Source organism: Balaenoptera physalus (assembly GCF_965194825.1).
Source record: "Balaenoptera physalus genome assembly, chromosome: 3".
Taxonomy (NCBI): domain Eukaryota; kingdom Metazoa; phylum Chordata; class Mammalia; order Artiodactyla; family Balaenopteridae; genus Balaenoptera; species Balaenoptera physalus.
The window spans coordinates 16339514-16360195 of NC_138890.1; the positions used below are offsets into that span (position 1 = coordinate 16339514).

Below are 20682 nucleotides of genomic sequence, written 5' to 3' on the forward strand. Positions count from 1 at the left end.
ATACGTCGCCCCAAAATTCATGTTCTCTCAGAACATGAGAATGGGACCTTTGGAAGTAGGGCTTAGCATATGTACTTACTTTGGGATCTTAAGAGGAAATCATCTTGGATTTAGAGTGGGTTCTAAATCAAATGAGTAATGTTTTTATAAGAGAAAAAAGCAAATTAAAATGTACAGAGGAATGAAGACCATGTGAAGAAAAAGACGGATTGGAGTTATGCTGCACAAGCCAAGGAACATGAGGAACAATCAGAAGCTGAAAGAGTCTAAGAAGGATAGACACCTAGAACTTTTACATGTAGCCTGGCCCTGTCAAAAAACTTGAAATAGAATGTCTGGCCTACAGAACTGTGAGAGAATAAATTTCTATTGTTTTAATTCATCAAAGTGTGTGTTGATCTTTTATGGTAACCTTAGAAATTTAATACACATCATAAATTTTAAGATGTGCATACCTTCTCCCTAGCAATTCTACTCACAGGCATAATTTTTTAAAATTCATGTTTATTTGTACCAAGATATATGTATACAAGTATTGATAGTGAAGTTGTTCACAATAGTTAAGAACAGAAAACACTCCAAAGTCCAATACATTTGAAAGTTGAATAATTTATGTATATTAATGCTATAAAGCTTTATAAAGGTAAAAAATAAATTATAATTAAAATAAAAACTTTGGGGAAAATTTCACAAGCAAAATGTTAAATAGAAGGAAAAAAGACAGAATAGATACATATATTTTCAATTTATATTTGGTTAAAAATTAAAATTTAGGTTTTATATTCAAGTCTTTAATCCATTTTGAGTTGATTTTTGTATATGGTGTGAGATAGTTGTCTAGTTTTATTTTTTAGTATGTGGCTGTCCAGTTTTCCTAACATCATTTATTAAAGAGACTATCCTGTCTTCATTGTTATGTTCTTGGCTCCTTCATCATAAACTAATTGTCCATATATGTGTGGGTTGATTTCTGAGCTCTCAATTCTGTTTTATTTATTTGTATATCTGGTTTTTTGGCCAATATCATGCTATTTTGATTCCTCTAGCTTTGTAATATGCTTAAAATCAGGGAGTGTGATACTTACAGCTTTGTTCTTTTTATTTTCAGGATTACTTTGTATATTCAGGGTGTTTTGTGAATCCATATAAATTTTAGAATTTTTGCTTCTGTTTTTCTGAAAAATATTCTCGGAAGTTTGATAAGAATTGCATTGAATCTGTAGATACTATGGGCATTTTAACAATATTACTTCTCCCAATCCACGAGCATAGAATATCTTTCCATTTATTTGTGTCTTCTTAAATCTCTTTCAGCAATGTCATAGTTTTCAGTGACCAAGTTTTTCACCTCCTTGGCTAAATTTATTCCTAGGTATTTTATACTTTTTGTTGTGACTGTAAATGGGATTTTACTTTCTCTTTTTGCTATACCATCATCAGTGTGTATAAATGCAACAGATTTTTGTTCATTTTGTACTCTGCAACTTTACTGTATTTGTTTATTATTTCTAATAGTATTTGGTGGAGTCTTTAAGGTTTTCTATATATAAAATCATGTCATATGCAAATAATGATAGTTCTATTTCTTCCTTTTTAATTAAGATGCCTTTTATTCTTGTTCTTTCCTAGCTGTTCTGTCTAGGACTGACAATACAATGGTAAATAAAAGTGGTGAACATTTTAGCATTGCAAATAATACTGATAATTTTTGTAAAGAAAGAAAATAATTACATAAGATTTAGTGTAACCATTACATGTATGGGAAAGGGGAGGTGTTCCCACTAAGAATAAATATACAAAGTATTATGTGTATCAATATAATTCTAATGCTTGATGTGAATTGTGGTTCCATGGTGTTATATTTTTTTTATCAGTTTGTAAAAATATTTATATAAATAATATTTATCTGTAAATAATAATTCATGTAACATATTAAATGTGCATAGTAAAAACTGCTTATTCAAGTGGGAGACATTGAGTTAAACCAAATTGTGTTTGGCAGAAAAATAAGGCAAAATAAATGATAAATTCTTAAATTATCTAATTATTAAGTTTGTTTTAAGTGATACACAAAATGAATAATAAATCATAAGCATTTTGTAAAATAATGGGAGTTGTATATTTTCTAACATCTAAGAAATATTCACCAAAAATGAATTGTTTATTTTATCCAAATTCTCAATAAATTATTATAATTCATGTCACATTATTTTACTATAAAGTTAGAAACTGCATGAATAGACAGAAACATGGTGAACATTTCTCCCAAGTAAAAATTTGAAGTTTAAAGTTGTCAACATCTTAAAAATTAAAAACACTCTCTGTAAAAGTTTTCTAGTAAAAGAGTAATAACTTTTAATGGCATAGTTACATATCTATGGACTAAGGAGTTAATTCAAAGCAATATATAAAAATGAAAGGGTCACAGTTAAGCTGTACCTAGGTAAATAGCCTTTTATAAAACAAAAATAAATAATAGCAAAAGCAGATGTGTCAACATCCAAATTAGAGAAGAGAAATTTCAAAACATACCCAAACAAATTAACAATAAGATACTCAAAACTAAATGGAACAAAATACTCTCCAGAGAGATAAATCTTAGTTTGAACATATGTTGAACACTGGTCATCCTACATGATATGACTCAGAGTGTGATTAAATGTTAACATTTTAAATACAATTAAGTTCCCGCACTGTTAAGCATGAATGCATATAATTTTTTTGTGTGCACTTAGTGGTGGCATTGTAAAATGATAGTTAAAACTCAGCAATCTCTTCTTTTTTTTTTTTTTTTTTTTTTTAGCAATCTCTTCTTAAGATTTGATATTTTCTTCTTTCTTTATATCTAAGTTATGGGTAAAAAGAGAATCTCTTAAGCTCACATTTATTTATTTCTTAAGCTATTTCTTTGTAATAATTTGTAAATATATTTTTGGTGGCCTTTTACCCATATCTGAAGTCAAACCAAGTGTTAAAATCAAGTACAAATAGATACCAGATTTGAAAATTACCTGAGCAGGCAAAACCAATTAAGACATACAAGCAAAACTTAATTTAGCTTATTCTGCACAGCAAGCAAAACTTATCATAGACCACTTCTTTTAAATGCCTCTGGAAATCATAACCAAAACAAACTGTTCCCCCAAATAGCTATGAGGTAACCACTTTAACCAATCCTCTATCTACCTCTTGGAAAGCTCTAATTTTATAACCAATCACTGTAAATAATAAACAGCCTCTGTGCTCACACTCTATAGGCTGTCTTATAACAAGATTCCTCTGAGCCTCGTTCCATTGTTAGTTTAAAATCTCCTAGGTAATAAACCATTTTTATATGCATAATAAACACAACTTACTATTTTTGTAATCCAGTGCTTTTATCTCTGCTACTTCCAAATTCTGACACATGAAATACTATGAGGTAGCAGAAAAAATAAACACAATTTCTCATATGCATACGAAATAATTTAATATGTTCAATGTTAAAAAAATAATCTGTCAAAAAAGATACAAACACTCTAATATAAAGACTGATTAAGTTCAAGAACACAATGTTAAAATGTAGAAAAATGCATTAAAAAATTTCTCATCATTGGTACCAGGTAAGTAAAATATTTTTTAAGTTAACTAACTGGACAACGTTAGCAAAGCAGGAAGGAGAATGCACATTCTTGTACATTGGTAAATGGATTATAAATCCATATACAATTTCAGTCTTCTTGTACATAGGTATCAAAAATCTTAACGTTATACATGTAGTAACACTCCCTAAACTATATGAACGGTTACTAAGGACATAGTAAAGTCTTCTCTTTAAAAGAATAGCAAATTCAGTATTCACAGAGACCTGTCTGCTAATGCACATAAATGAAAATGTACAGTTGAGAAGGGTGGCCAATGGTAGAAAGCCATTCCTGGTTGAGAAACACAGGAGTGGCTCAGCTCCATCTGATAATCCATGGGAAAATGTATGTTTGTTATTTCAAAATCTAGGGATTTTTCTATTAGTATTAATATTTGTATGTGACAACTAATTTTAAATATTGATTCAATGGGTTTTCAAACACTATGAAGAGTAACAGAAGTCTTTGCTAAGTTGAATATTTCACCTGAAAGAGAAATTTGTGGCTTCTTGATTTGCAAACTAGATTAACTTCCAAAAATCGAAAGGAAGAGAATGGGTGATCCTGATTTGAATGTATGCACATTGCTGGGTCAGTATTTGTGGCCAGAGAGATGGAGCAATATTGTCTGGGCCTGAATTACATGTTTGTACATATCACTAAGGGTTAGGATACTGTGATGGACAGACAAGTCAAGACCCTGACAATGAAAATGAAGGAGATGTATTTTCTGAATATACAGATGTGTGGTTACCAGAAATATTGCAACAAGGGGTTATCTGTTCAATATACCCAATTTGTATAGTTCATTTTCCTGAAGTAGAGAGTCCAGATATGCTATGGGGTAGGTTAAACCTATGGGAGAGGTAAAACATTTATCTATAGGGTGACTGAAATACTGGGACAATTTAATGTATATTAGTTTATGAAATTCTGGTGCTTTGTTACCTGAAAAAATCACAGTTTGAAAATATTGGCTATCTAGAAAAGTGAGATAAGAGAAATAATTCTCTTTTAAATAAGTAAGTGAACAAAGATGGTCACCTAATACAAAGAAATAATTTTTACATGCACACTTTTTACATTCATTTCAGTTTATTTTTGCTCTATTTATTAAACATCTCCTGTCAGATTTTCTCTACTGAAGAATCATTACTTACGCCTGAAAATCTCCATAGGACCCATTATCATGCAATTAATAGAGTGTGTTTATTAAAAATATAAGCAGGGATAAAAAAATATCAAATATTAGAGTATATTATAAAACTATAAGAATGAGAACAGTTGTTATCTCTGGAAAACAATTATATTTACTTTCATTGCTGTGGTGAATCAGGTCTAGCTGAGAACATAATATCTAATTAAGTATCTTTTCAGAATGAGAGACAATTTATTGCTTATTAAATACAGCTGCAGGACTATATGTAGACACAAGGATAAAATATTTTTAATCTAGTTGAAGATGTAATTCTAATTTACATTTAAAAGACAAAAACAACCAGTAAAAAGATAAATGAAAGTACAAAACAAATTATGTGGAGTGATAATATTTCTTAATAACCAAAATTACTCAGTGAAAGTTGTATAAATTCAAATGTGTAATTTATGGCCACAGCATTGAACTATAAGAGAATTAATGGATTTTTAAAAATAAATTGTTAAAGGTCAAATACAATAAGTCAAATATGTAAAAAATATAAAGATCAGAAATAATAAATGGGTAAGTGTAGCATGAAAAAAATCCAAAACAAGAATGTTAATATAGCACACACACAAGAAAAGTTTTCAAAATCAATTGAAACTAAATGAATAAATATATATTGCATTACAATGAGGACTCATCATTTACAAACTCAATAAAATAAAAAGCATAAAATCATATATACCAATTTTATGAATTGGTTTGTATACACATAAACTATGCACACACATATACATATCTATTTGTTATGTTATAAATGTACATGACTCATCAATTTGATAAGAAAAAAACATCAAAAAATAATTATTCCCTTGGACCCATTATTTTCACTTTTGAAGATTTAGCAAGAAAAATGTATTTTTCATGAAGGGGGACCTTTCATAGAAAGAAGTTTATAAATTGGAAGGAAATGGTATGATAAATTTAAAAAATAGTTAAATAGACTGCTATAATTAAAGTCAAACTACTATAGATAATTAGATAAATATTATCAAAGCTATACTATTGTGGTTCTAGAAATTAGTAAAACAAAACAAAACAAAAAAACATACAACATAACTTCCAATATAAAGTGGTAAGAACAAGAAGAAAATTTTGTGTTTGTGAGCCACACTTGAATAATATGTTCAAAATTAAATATGTTGTCATAAGAATTGGAAAACAAAGTTCTGAGCAATGTATTATAAGTATTGACAAATATTGTTACAATACAGTGGTTTAGGGAAAATTAGTTTAAAATGTAGTATAGAGTCAATACTACTTAGGATTCACATTTTTTCTCTTCCCTAATTAAAAAAAAAAGAGTTGTTTTTTATATTGATTGTCGACTGGCAGACTTCTGACATGGCATTTTTCTTAATAAATTTGTGAAGATCTTATGAGGCATAGCAGGAAGCCATGCTCTGTTTCATTAGTAGTCCACAGGGGATAGGGTGAAGTGGTTTGGCCATGAGATGTCTACAGAAAAGTACCATTTGCTGGCTGTATATTGCTCATCTCTGTTACAGTGAAATCCTTCTGTAACTAAGGTCTATCCTTTCTTTTCCTATTCTCAATAGATATCAACTTCGTAAGGTTACTTTTCTTCTGAAGACTTTCCTGAGGGCTCCAGCCATCTCTGTTTCTCAGACTGTAGATGAGGGGATTGAGCATGGGAGTGAGGATAGTGTAAAAGATAGAGACCACTTTGTCCTGCTCAGCAGTGTGATAAGCTTTGAGGAGGAAAATACTTGATGATGACTATTCCACAGAAGAGAGTCACCACAATCATATGGGAAGAACACGTTGCCAAAGTCTTCCTTATCCCCATGTTTAATCCTAATCTCGAAACAGTGTAGAGAATCTGCCCATATGAAGCCATGATGGCAGATATTGGAAAGAGGAGAAATACAACACCACTGACAAAAAGACCATTTTCATAAAGAGAAGTGTCAGCACAAACAAGTTTTCAGGAGAGCTGGGATCTCACAAAAGAAATGATGGATTTCCCTGGAGCCACAATAAGGAAGATTCAGAACATAGACAACATGGATGAAGGCATTGAGAAGTGCATCCAGCCAAGTGCCAGCCACCATGAAAATACAAACTGTAGGGCACATGAGAACTGAGTAGTGGAGGGGATGGAATATTGCCACATAGCGGTCGTAAGCCATGACTGCCAGGAGAAGGCACTCTGCTCCCACAAGAGTCATGAACAGGAAGAGCTGAATTACACAATTAGTATAGGAAATGTTGTTTCTTCCAGACAAGAGTAGAGATATACAAGAGGTCCATCAAAGAAAGTTAACTGAGAAGAAATTTCATAGGAGTATGGAGGTGAGAGTCCAACCAAATGAGAATCACCATCATAACATTGACAATATGGACCACAAGAAAAACTAGGAAGATGAAAGTAAAAAGTAGCTTGGGGGTCTGGATGTGGTAAAACAGTCCCAGGAGAACAAAGTCAGTCCCAGTGGTCCTATTTTTCCATATCTCCCTTCTGTCCATCCTAATTCATTACCTTGGATAGAGTTTACGAAAATCATTAGATCCTCTCTCTATCCATTTTTGTACCACTCTTATTTTACAATGTGTCACTTTCATTTTCTTCTTAGCAATATCAATGATATATTTTATATATAATGTGGTTTGACTACATTTAATTATATGTGTTTATCACAGAATGTTGTCACTCTCACAACTTTAGAGCAAAATTTCTTAAGACAGATTTATAAATAATTCTCAGGATTGGACACTTTCAGTATTTGAAGGAAATGTATTTAAAATCTTTGAAATTTTCTAAGTACAATTTAATTAAAAGAATAAAAAATTAAATATATATCTCTATAGATCTATCTATTTATCTATAAAAAATATCCTACACATACTTAAAGTCATTCCGTGGTCTTGCATAGTTCTGATTTCCAAGTACTAGAGATTGAGTAAGTTTTCAGTCTTAGGTAAATAAGTAATCTTCTGTACACCTACACAAAATCTATTCAGTGTTTTACATATGTCATTTTGACCACTATAACAGTCTTCAAAGGATTACTTTCTTTGTTTTCAAAATATGATTAGGCTCTCAAAGAGATCAACTAATACGTGCAGATATAGAGTACTGGAACTAGAACTATAATTAGATGTAAATGTTTGCAAGTGTTCTGATCTAGTCTTAGCTGTTACCTAATTCTCTAAAAACAAAATTGGTTTAAGGTGTTCTGTTTTTAAATAAAGAATGTATAAGAACTTTTTTTGAAATTTGACAACTGACAATCTAAGACCATCCAGAAAGTACAGAAAAAAGCTCAAACAGGCTGCTTGCTGAGTCAGATTCCAAATCCTGAGGTCACATAGTCACAAGACTGTTGATACTATGAAAAACAAACAAACACAGTAGCAAACAATCAAACGACTGTTACTGATCTATTCTAGCCAGTGGGCTTGGTAATTTTCTTTATCTGTGCTGTAGTTCAGTAAAAGTCTGGATGTAAGAAAACATACAGCACCTAATCTAATGAGAAAATAACCTATTCTGTAGAGAAAAAGCTGGAGAGAAGCTCCATTGATAGGTTCAAGTACAATTTGAGAAGTAATTTGCTTATGTACAGGCATTACATTTTTCAAGGTGTCCCTCAAAACTGTGACATAATAAAGCACAATAATACCAAAAATTAAATTTCACACAATTAGACTTGCTCCTTGAAGAATGTAGTTAGTGGCTGTCACGATCTATAGTGACTTGCTTTTATGGCTTGAAACTGGACCATTTATATGTTGTTCTATATAAGAAATTCCACCAAAATCAGCATTGACTCCTGAACAAGAATTTCTTTAAACAAGCCAACTCAATTAGGAAAAAAAAAAAAAAAAAAGATTACCTTCACTCAGGATTTATTTGGCATCTCTTCTTATCCCAAGTCTTTTTGAACAGTGTCTATGAAGTTACATACACTTTGCTTGAAGGAAAAGAAGTGAGTAAAATGCTTCAATGAGAAAATTTTTAAAAAACACTATTTTAATTCCTGATGGTAAATTAATTGTATTGTCTCTAAATATAAATGCATCTTTTAGTATAAAAATGTATATTTTACAGAGTCAGCTATCCTATACCAGTAGTGCATGTTACTACTGTTGGCAGATGCATATGTAACCTAGATAAGGTAAGGGAATTATAAAATAGTAAGTAATTTATTAAAAGGCTATCCTTCTATATCTTTTTTTTTCTTTCATAATTGAGATTTTATTGGTTGTTTTGAGGATCAGTACACAGACATTTCAATCTGTACACAATTCTCAACACACGTACCAAAAACCTAAAAAATCATGTAGTTGTGATTCTTTTCTGAACAGTTATTCCTGTGACTTTCCAGCTTAAAATGTGGGGGCAAATTTTCCTTCACAGGATATCAAGTACCAATATCTTCAAATATTGATATGCTGTTACATCGTAAGTACCGCTAATTCACAATTTAATGTCATATACACTACATACTCAAATTGTCAATTGTTCACAGCACATTAACAGTTACTAGAAGAACTGGACTACCACGACCAAAGATGTTACAGAGTGCACAGAATTCTGCCCAGGAGAGCCAAGATCAAGGGGTGAGTGGTTTGCTTTAGGAAACAATTCTACCAAAGACAACGTGGGAAGAGAAGTAATTTAAAGTGTTTAAGACATTAAATGCACAAGTGACTCCAAACTGCCCTTTAGTATGCTTTGTATTATAGGATACAAAAGCTACCCCCCATCTGTGGAATGTTAAGCTGACACCCAAGACAATCAAAGCCTCCCATATTAAATATCCCTCTATTTTCTGGTTGTACCAAAAAATAAACAACCAGCAAATGATTTCACCTCTTAAAAATAAGCATTTACACTTAAAAAATGGGATGAGGTGGGATTCCTTCCTTTTTAAAAATGTTTCTAGAGCTACTAAAAAACTGGCATTTACAAAATAGTTTATAAAAATATTCCTCTGGATTATACAAGAAGGGAGACAGGGACCACTGATAGGACCGGGTGTGTGATATTAATCAGACTTGGCTTCTTTCTCTCCTGCTTCATCAGAAGCTGGGCTCTCCTCATTTTTAGTTTCTCCATTTTCTGCAGGGAAGTCTTCTTTAGTCTCTTGGTTAGCCACTTCAGCCTGTTTTCCCTTTGCTCCCCTTTTCCCTTTTGTTTGCACTTTTTTTGTCGGAAGATTTATCCTTTCCTGCCGCCTTTTTTGGCTTCGTTGCCACTTTTGCAGGAGCCGGTTTAGCTGACAACCTCGCCGATCTCCTCTTGGGCTCCTCCTTCGCCGCCCCCTCGGCGGAGCTGACCTTCCTCCTGGGCATCGTGGCGGCGGGGCGGGCGCGTGCCGGGTGCCTGCGGGCGGCGGCGCGCCGAGAGCCCCTTCTATATCTTTAATCCTCTCTTAGTGTGATGTTCTCCCTCGAACAGATAGTGTTATTACAGCGCCATAAAGACTTTAGACACTCAGTAAGAATTTTGAAATTTTGAGTTACTTCCAATTGGCTACTCTTCTTGTTTACAACCAAACAACTTGGTATGTGATTTCTTGAAGTCCAAGACCACATAAAGTGAGTATTTGGTTCCGTTTACCCACGCCAAAGTGAAAATTAACATGCAAGAAAGTAGACATAATCATAGACTGTTGTTTTAGTATTAATATAAAATGTTATTTTACCTCATGTTGTTCAAATGATTTCCACAAATGATAGTTTATATAATAGTCCATAATTTGGTGAAAATTATATTTTCTTTTTTTAAAATTAATTAATTAAATTTTTTTAATTTAAAATTTTATTAACTTTTTATGCAGCAGATTCTTATTAGTTATCCATTTTATACATATTAGTGTATATATGTCAATTATATTTTCAATATTTTAAGTACTGAAGACTTTTTAAAAACACATTTACAGATGTGACTGACAACTTATTAAAAAACTGCATAGATTTTTTTTACATGAAGAGTCAATTTATTCAACTGAAATAACTAGTAGGATCTTAAAATCCAAACTGCTCAAAGTTTAACCAGTTTTAACTCAAGTACTTACCTTTTACACTGTTTAAGTATTATGAATAACAAGCATATCAAATATGCAGTCCTTTGTGCTTAATTAAGACTAGGAGTAAAAGATGCATTTTCCCTAATGTATCTTTTTTCAACAAAATATATTAAATTGTTATATTTATTTTGATAAAGTCAAAAGTTTTACACTTACACATTTTAAAAAGATTCCTAATTTGAATCTTCAGAGGCAAATAAATACATAAGTAAGTAAGTAAGCAAATAGATAAATCCCACTGTCCATGTTAAAAGATATTCAATGGCTATACATTCTGGGTATGTATATTTTTTAATTCAAAAATTGAGCCAAGGTTTTCTTTTCTTTTTTTTAAATGAATCCCAATACCTTTATTTTGAATCACAAATTCCTGGATGACTAAAATTCCTAGAGTTAAAATTAAATTGGGAAGGGGCTGACTACCAGAAAATAAACACCTACTTTATGAATACAATAGCAACAGAAAGGGTTACCAATTTTTAGAAGAAAAATCACATGAAGCAGCACCACCTGGTGGGTGTTACAAGATGAAATGCCCACACTGACTGTTCTGAGAGCCCCCACCGCACTGCAGATGTTTCATCAAGGACAGCTGCCGTCAGAGCTGCTGCAAGGCCATGTTTCTCACTGCAACCAGCCTCACAGCCAGCTCCTCAAACAGAAGACTGAAATGATATATCATTCCTGTTTTAGCAGCTTTTGGTGTACAGAACTTCTCTATGTGGATTAACACAGACTTGCTTCTTGAATTTAAGGAATGCCATGAACCAATCTATTAATTTGTCTGTGGTACAGTCTGCCAGAGTGCTCTGCGAAGAATCTTTTTTTCCATTCCTACCATGGCTGGGTGAGAGGAGAGGAAAGGGTGGAAAGGTGCCAGTGTACTATAGGCAATTCAGGTGATTCTGTGTGCTCCATTTCCTTTCTGTAGGCGTTTCTCTTGGCAGCTGCAGCAGCTTGACGGGGGGAGGAAGAGGCAGCCCACCAATCACCTCTTCTTGAAGCCATATTTTTTGCGTTCACAAAAGAGATCTGTCTTAGAGCTCCCCAAATTGACAATCTTTGGGCAACCATCTCTATCTTTCTCCTGGATGGTGCACTCCTTACAATAATAGGGATCCGAAACCCCGGGGCCTCCACAGATCACACAGCGTCCCTGGTAAGAGCCATAGTTACATTCATCACATATGTGCACCAGGGTGCAGAGACGCACATAGGAGTCACAGATCACACACTTGCCATCACATTTTTCACACAGTCCTCCAATGGCAACACCAGCCTGCTTGCGGCAAAAGATCAAGTCCGGGTGATGTTTAGCCATAGCTCCCTCTATGCCACCGGAAACCCTCTTTTCTTTTTTTTAATGGAAGGATATATCACATCAGATACATGTGGTAAGTACATAAATCTGGTATTTAAAAGTACTGCTCTATTTCACTTATTATTTATATTGAATTACAATTTTGAATAAATTATTCTGTAATTTAATTTTTACCTGTATCGCAAAACAAGGCTGATGTTGTGTCTTGTAAAGAAAAGTGCCTGGTCAACATCAAGCCTTTCAACTAATTATTTGACATCAAATAAATCCAATTTTTTTTTCAGAAATACTAGCTATAAATTGTAATTTTTTCCCTCAAAATATCACCAGAAATTTCTTTATGTAGACGGAAGCATTGCACATAGAAATATCCAGAGTGACTCATCTTCTCTTGATGTCAGGTCCATACATTATCAATGAACTAAGGAGGTTAAATAGCCCACAAAAATCTCTCTACCATAATGAGTTGTGACAACTTATAATTCCACCTGTACTGTCCTCAGAGAAGATGTCCCTTGTTTGCCTCTCTCCTCCTTTAGGTAGACAGTAGCATAATCATTCCGTTGTCCTTCAAATACCCAAATAAATAAGTCTGTCCCCTTAGAAACAAACAATAATATCAGTCAACTTCATAATCATTTGTTTATCGGCACAAGATTCCTCCACCTTGACAGTTCAAAAATTGCCATGTCAATATCCCAGTTCAGAATTTAATAGATGTGACTATAGAATATCTGTCATTTAAGATCCAGAGCAAGTGTACTTCTTTCCTGACTTCACCATTGTTTAGTGACCTCAGATATGTTACTTGACCTTTGGTTTTTCATGTATAAAATGGGATAATAAGAGGATGCATGTATAGGGTTTTGTGAGGATAATGTTAATTAATTACTGCAAATTTCTTAGGACAGTGAAAGATGCACAGCAGAGAATAAAAGTTTCACAATGTGGAGTTGAGCTTGAATTTTATGACTAAATATAATTAGGACTATGAATTGATCCATATAGTTTTGTTTTACCTTCTGGTCATATCACACACACAAACTAGAGACTTATGTAACAGCCAACATATATTTTTAATGAACTACATGTGTGACTCTATTTCCTTAATATTATATCACCCATGTACGTTAAGTTTCTGGGTCTTTTTCAACTAGAAATATGCATCTACCTTTGTGAATTTTGTACATTTGTGATAGTATTGCACATATCTTATTAAAGTAACCCTGAGCACTCTAATTGCAAAATTATTCTCATTTTTCTATATATAGAGAGGCATATATAATGTTTCTCAGAAGTTGAGCTTAATTTGGGAATGATACATCTAGCTGAATTTTAGTTACTGGGGGGATAATTAGGTCACACTGTGAGGTTAGTTAGGTTAGGTCACATGGTGAGATTCGTTTGATGTAGTATTGGTTGTAGTGTTAGCCATTGGATTTTTCTAATGTGTATTTGTATATCAAACTAGTGTTATTATTTATTGATTACTTTCTATGTGTCAACCAGAATTCTAAGTACTTTATCTTTATATTAACTCCTCAGGCCTGCTAATGTCCCTACCAGTAAGGCACTGTGAATAACACTGCTTCAGTGCCTGTGATCATAGCCACCATGTTTTACATCCACACAACTTTAATATCACTAAAGTTTTGATTTAGAATTTTTTACTCTACTTAGAAAAATTTTAAATATAGTGTGAAAATCTAAATTCAACAGAAATCAGCATTTGAGAGGGACTTCAACACACCTCAAAATCATTACAACAGCCATGTAATTAGGAAGCCCATCTCTCCTTTCACAACTGTGCTCATTTGTGCAAAAGTTACCAAAATATTCAGAAAAAGGGTAAAAAACCCCAATTATTAGCATTATAATTACTAAAAAGGGCAAAGTGTAAAAACAATTTTGGAATTAATATATATTTTTTTCTCTTAAATTCAGTCTTTTTTTAAAGTTTCCTTTGGGCTTTAAAATAGCATATGCACAATAATACTTTAGAATTTTTTAAAGATAACTCAAAGTTTTAATCTAGTTTTGTTATCAATGAAAATAATTGGGAATATAAGGACTATTCAGTAAGATCTCCTTTCTATTAAAGAAGCATAAAGTCCAAAAAATCACACTACTTCTAACATGAGTAACAATCTTCATATACCAGGCTCTCTGTTATTAGGTTGGCATCCACTCGACCCATGTTTCCCAGAATACCATTACCTGTATGGTTCATGGCTAACATTTACAAATGAGAGGAATTGACACATGATTTGAAAAATAGAAGAGAATAAAAGGCGTTATTATCTGAGGAAGGCAGATGTATAAGCAGACATGAGTTTTAATTAGCTTCCTGGTGAGCTTCTAGGAAATATACTACATAGGTGCTAGAGACTGAGACCATCTGTAGGAGCATCACACAAATCCTGAGATTTGTAGCACCCTCCAAGTGAGTTTCTAAGACCACCCCAAAATTGCCTTCATTCTTCCAGCCCTTCTAAAATATAAACAAGCATCTAATTTCCTATGGTAAAATCAATTATACCTGGAAAATAATGAGTGAATTCTATTTACAATATAATACAAATGCTTTATACACAGCATTTTTTTTTTTTTTTGCCAAAAAATGTACTAGGAGATAGAAATTCAAAAATAGGAATTGGAAATTGATCTCCTAATCTGATCAGATGACAATAGAATGGTACAATAATTGCCAGTGGAAGATGGAACAGGTATTCCAGACTATACTGTGACAAAAAAAAACGTTAATTGAATTATCACTGGTTATTGGTGAAAATAATGCACATCAAAGACAAGAAAAACGTACTCTTTTTAAAAAAAGTTTTTATTGAAGTATTGTTGATTTACAATATTGTGTTAGTTTCTGGTATACAGCAAAGTGATTCAGATATTTTCATTGATAATTTTTCATATGCTTTGGCAACCATAAGTTTATTGTATATGTCTGTGAGCCTGTTTCTGTTTTGTAAATAAGCTCGTTTTATCATATTTTAGATTCCACATGTAAGTGATATCATATGGTATTTGTCTTTCTCTGTCTGACTTCACTTAGTATGATAATCTCTAGGTCCATTCATGCTGCTGCAAATGGCATTATTTCATTCTTTTTGTGTGGCTAAGTAGTATTCCATTGTGTGTGTATATATATATATATATATATACCACATCTTGTTTATTCATTCACCTGTCGATAAACATTTAGGTTTCTTCCATGTCTTGGCTATTGTAAATAGCATTGCTATGAACATTGGAGTGCATGTATCTTTTCTAATTAGAGTTTTCATCTTTTCCAGATATATGCCCAGGAGAGGGATTGCTGGATCATATGGCAACTTTATATTTTTAAGGAACCTCTACACTATTCTCCATAGTGGCTGTACCAATTTACATTCCCACCAACAGTGCAAGAGGGTTCCCTTTTCTCCACACCCTCTCCATCATTTATTGTTTGTAGATATTTTGATGATGGCCATTCTGACTGGTGTGAGGGGATACCTCATTGTAATTTTGATTTGCATTTCTCTAATAATTAGTGATGTTGAGCATCTTTTCATGTGCCTCTTGGCCATCTTTATGTCTTCTTTGGAGAAGTGACTATTTAGATCTTCTGCTCATTTTTTTGATTGGGTTCTTATTTTTTGATATTGAGCTACATGAACTGTTTGTATATTTTTAGATTAATCCCTAATTGGTCACTTTGTTTGCAAATATTTTCTCCCATTCTGTGGGTTGTCTTTTTGTTTTGCTATAATTTCCTTTGCTGTGCAAAAAATTTTGAGTTTTATTAGGTCCCATTTGCTTATTTTTGTTTTTATTTTCATTACTCTAGGAGACAGCTTTAAAAAGATTTCGCTGCGATTTATGTCAGATAGTGTCCTGCCTGTTTTCCTCTAAAAGATTTATAGTATCTGGTCTTACATTTAGTTCTTTAATCCATTTTGAGTTTATTTTTCTGTATAGTGTTAGAGAATGTTCTAACTTCATTCTTTTACATGTAGCTGTCCAGTTTTCCCAGCACCACATATTGAAGAGACTCTTTTTCCCGTTGTATACTCTTGCCTCCTTTGTCATAGACTAGGTGACCATAGGTGTGTGAGTTTATCTCTGGGCTTACTCTCCTGTTCCATTGATCTATATTTCTGTTTTTGTGCCAGTACCATACTATCTTCATGGCTGTAGCTTTGTAGTATAGTCTGGAGTCAGGCAGCCTGATTCTTCCAGCTCATTTTTTCTTTCTCATGATTGCTTTGGCTATTCACAGTCATTTGTGTCTCCATACAAATTGCAAGACTTTTTGTTCTAGTTCTGCAAAAAATGCCATTGATAATTTTATATGTATTGCATTGAATCTGTAGATTGCTTTGGGTAGTATAGTCATTTTCACAATATTGATTCTTCTAATCCAGGAACACAGTATATCTCTCTATCTGTTTGTGTCATCGTCAATTCCTATCATCAGCATCTTATAGTTTTTAGAGTACAGGTCTTTTGCCTCCTTAGGTAGGTTTATTCCTAGGTATTTTATTCTTTTTGATGAAATGATAAATGAGACTGTTTCCTTAATTTCTCTTTCTGATCTTTCATTGTTATTGTATAGGAATGCAAGAGATTTTTCGTATTAATTTTGTATCCTTCAACTTTACCGAATTCATTCATGAGCTCTAGTAGTTTTCTGGTAGCATCTTTAGGATTTTCTATGTATAGTATCATGTCAACTGCAAACAGTGATAGTTTTACTTCTTCTTTTCCAATTTGGATTCCTGTAATTCCTTTTCCTTCTGTGATTCCTGTGACTAAGACTTCCAAAACTATGTTGAATAAAAGTGGAGAGAGTGGAGATCCTTGTTATGTTCCTGATCTTAGAGGAAATGCTTTCAGTTTTCCACCATTGAGAAAGATGTTTGCTATGGGTTTGTCGTATATGGCCTTTATTATGTTGAGGTAGGTTCCCTCTATGTCCATTTTCTGGAGAGTTTTTATCATAAATGGGTGTTGAATTTTGTTAAAAGCTTTTCTGCATCTATTGAGATGATCGTATGGTTTTTATTATTCAGTTTATTATGCGGTGTGTCACATTGATTCATTTGTGTATAGTGAAGAATCCTTGCATACCTGAGATAAATCTCACTTGATCATGGTGTATGATACTTTTAATATGTTGTTGGATTCGGTTTGCTAGTATTTTGTTGAGGAATTTTGCGTCTATGTTCATCAGTGATATAGGCATGTAATTTTCCTTTTTTTGTGTGTGATATCTTTGTGTGGTTTTGGTATCAGGGTGATGGTGGCCTTGTAGAATGAGTTAGGGAGTGTTCCTCCCTCTGCTATATTTTGGAAGAGTTTGAGAAGGATAGGTGTTAACTCTTTTCTAAATGTTTCATAGAATTGGCCTGTGAAGCCATCTGGTCCTGGACTTTTGTTTCTTGGAAGTTTTAAAATCAGTTTCAATTTCAGTGCTTGTGATTGGTCTGTTCATATTTTCTATGTCTTCCTGGTTCAGTCTGGGAAGGTTGTACCTTTCTAAGATTGTGTCCATTTCTTCTAGGTTGTCCATTTTATTGGCATACCGTTGCTTGTAGTAGTCTCTTAGGATCCTTTTTATTTCTGTGGTGCCAGTTGTAACGTCTCCATTTTCATTTCTAACTTTATTGATTTGAGTCCTCTCCCTTTTTTTTGATGAGTCTGGCTAAAACTTTATCAATTTTGTTTATCTTCTCAAAGAACCAGCTTTTAGTTTCATTGATATTTGCTATTGTTTACTTTGCCTCTATTTATTTCTGCTGTGATCTTTATTATTTCTTTCCTTCTACTAACTTTAGGCTTTGTTTGTTCTTCTTTCTCTTGTGTTGTGTTTGGGTTGCTTTTTCCTTTTTGCTTGCGTATCTATTGTAGTTTTGGGGTTTGCTGTTCCCATGGGGTTTTGATATAGCAATCTATATATTTACAAGGTTGTTATAAATTGCTGGTCTCTTTCCCGCCTAGTGAAGTCCTTTAGCATTTGTTGCAATGGTGGTTTGGTGGTGCTGAATTCTCTTAGCTTTTGCTTGTCTGTAAAGCTTTTGATTTCTCCATCGAATCTGAAGTGAGCCTTGCTGGTTAGAGCATTCTTGGTTGTAGGTTTTTTTTCCTTTCATCACTTGAAATATATCATGTCACTCCCTTCTGGCTTGCAGAGTTTCTGCTGAAAAAAATCATCTGATAACCTTATGGGAATTCCCTTGTATGTTATTTGTTGTTTTTCCCTTGTTGCTTTTAATATTTTTTCTTTGTCTTTAATTTTTTTAGTTTGATTAATATGTGTCTTGCCACATTCCTACTTGGCTTCATCCTGTAGGGGATTCTCTGTGCTTCCTGGACTTGAGTGAGTGTTTTTGGCTATAATCTCTTCAAATATTTTCTCAGGCCCTTTCTCTTGCTCTTCTTCTGGGACATCTATATTGCAAATATTGGCGTGTTTAATATTGTCCCGGAGGTCTCTGAGAGTCTTCTCATTTCTTTTCATTCTTTTTTCTTTATTCTGTTCTGTGGCAGTGATTTCCACCACTCTGTCTTCCAGCTCACTTATTTGTTCTTCTGCCTCAGTTATTCTGGTATTGATTCCTTCTAGTGTAGTTTTCATTTCCATGATTGTATTGTTCAACTGTTTGTTCTTTATATCTTCTAGCTCCTTGTTAAACATTTCTTGCATCTTCTCGATATTTGTCTCCGTTCTTTTTCCGAGATTTTGGATCATGTTTACTATTATTACTCTAAATTCTTTTTCAGGTCGATTACCTATCTCCTCTTCATTTAGTTGTTCTTGTGGGTTTTTATTGTGTTCCTTTGCAAAATATTTCTCTATTGTCTCGTTTTGTGTAACATTCTCTGTTTGTGGTCTCCTTTCCTCAGGCTGCAGGATCATAGTTCTTGCTTCTGGTATCTGCCCCCTAGTGGGTGAGGTTGGTCCGGGTGCTTGTGCAGGCCTCTTGGTGGGAGGGACTGGTGCCTGCCCTCTGGTGGTTGGAGCTTGGTCTTGCTCCTCTGATGGATAGGGCCTTGTCAAGTGGTGTGTTTTGAGGTGACTGTGAGCTCAGTATGACTTTCGACAGCCTGTCTGCTGATGGGCAGGTCTGTGTTCCCCTTTGCTCTGTGGCTGTCACTGCCCTGTCAGAAGTGGGGTCTGCTCCCTAGTTGTTGGAGGAGAGGACCCCATATCTGTTTCTTAGCTTATCTGTGATCTGTAGTGAGGTAGACAGGATTGGAACACTCGCATTGGGAGGGAAGCCACTGAGTATTCCTCCTCTCGAGCTGTTCACCTATGGGTGTGCTCTGTTGTGTCACCTTTTACCCATTGTGCAAGCTCTCAGATTACACTCTTGTTGACACAGCTCTCAGCCCCACCTTAACTGTGGGTATGCAGCAATTGTCCCTGCTGTCTCGCAGATGTCGTTTTCACTAGGCCACCAGCATAGACCCACTGAAGTCAGGCCCCAGGTTTTCAGTAATCATGTATCTGGACCTACTGTGGGCACCATGGGAGCAGCTGAGTCTCTGGCCTTGCCAAACCCCCATGTGTATGTGCACACAAAGTCTACAGCTGCTAAAGCTAGACCTGTCTTGGCTGTGGGAGCACTCATTGTCTGTCCAGATGTTCCGTAGGTGTTGAGTTTACAAAGCTAGTCATAGTGGTGTCAATTCATGGTTTGCACAGCTGCGAGGAGAGATTTCAGCTCTTCTTCCTTAGTTGCACAGCCCCTGGGGCTCAACTCTGGTTTCAGCCCCACCTCTGTGTGTGAGCCACCCACAGGTATCTGTTCCTGAGGCTGTCCCAGAGCACATGAGTCTGCCCTGGTGAGGAGGGGGCATGGAGGCTGCAGTGGCCAGGGTCACAGAAGCCCCAGTGGGAACAGGGCACACAGGGTAGCCGGTGGCCACGGGCACAATAGAGCTGCCCTTGGCAGTGACAGGGCATGCCGGGGAGCCAGAGGTCACAGGCACAAGAGAGCCTGCCCTGGCAAGGGCCCTTCCTAAGTGCCTGAGGAGGCAGAGGTGGGAATGTGGGGAGAGAGGTTGCAATGGTGGCCCTGCCCCTTGCACGTCACTCAGCAATGGTGCTTTGCTTCTATGGCAGTCCGGGTTTCCTCCACAAGTATTCCTGGTTGCAGATTTCCTCACTTACATCCTCTCAGGCTGTCTCCTCACAGCCAACAACAGTCCTTTCGCTGGGTTTGCTCTCCAAACCCCACATTCCAGCACCTAGCCACTCCCTGCACAAGCAGATATATGTCTCAGGCTGAGGCAAGCAGGGCTGTGGCACAGACCTTCTGTGTAGGTCTCACTCTGTCCTTCCTGCCACAGACTGGTTGTTGGGATCCCCTCCAATAGCTCCCAAGGCTTCCCTTCTGTCCCAACTGCTCTCCCTGCCTGTGAGGGAGCTTCCCCACATGCAGGAACCTCTTCCCTCCTTCAGCTCCCCCACCAGGG

The 20682-nt window shown here is 34.8% G+C and overlaps 3 pseudogenes across 3 annotated transcripts; all 3 read right to left on the bottom strand.

The window, feature by feature from the left end:
* Positions 1-2821: 2821 nt before the first annotated feature.
* On the bottom strand, positions 2822-8123 carry LOC309658783 (olfactory receptor 2T27-like; annotated as a pseudogene). Its single transcript has one exon. The product of its transcript is annotated as an olfactory receptor 2T27-like (transcript).
* Positions 8124-9682: 1559 nt separating this feature from the next.
* On the bottom strand, positions 9683-10198 carry LOC309658792 (non-histone chromosomal protein HMG-14 pseudogene; annotated as a pseudogene). Its single transcript has one exon. The product of its transcript is annotated as a non-histone chromosomal protein HMG-14 pseudogene (transcript).
* A 999-nt stretch (positions 10199-11197) lies between these two features.
* LOC309658790 (PHD finger-like domain-containing protein 5A pseudogene) lies at positions 11198-12285 on the bottom strand (annotated as a pseudogene). The gene has a single exon. The product of its transcript is annotated as a PHD finger-like domain-containing protein 5A pseudogene (transcript).
* Positions 12286-20682: the final 8397 nt, after the last annotated feature.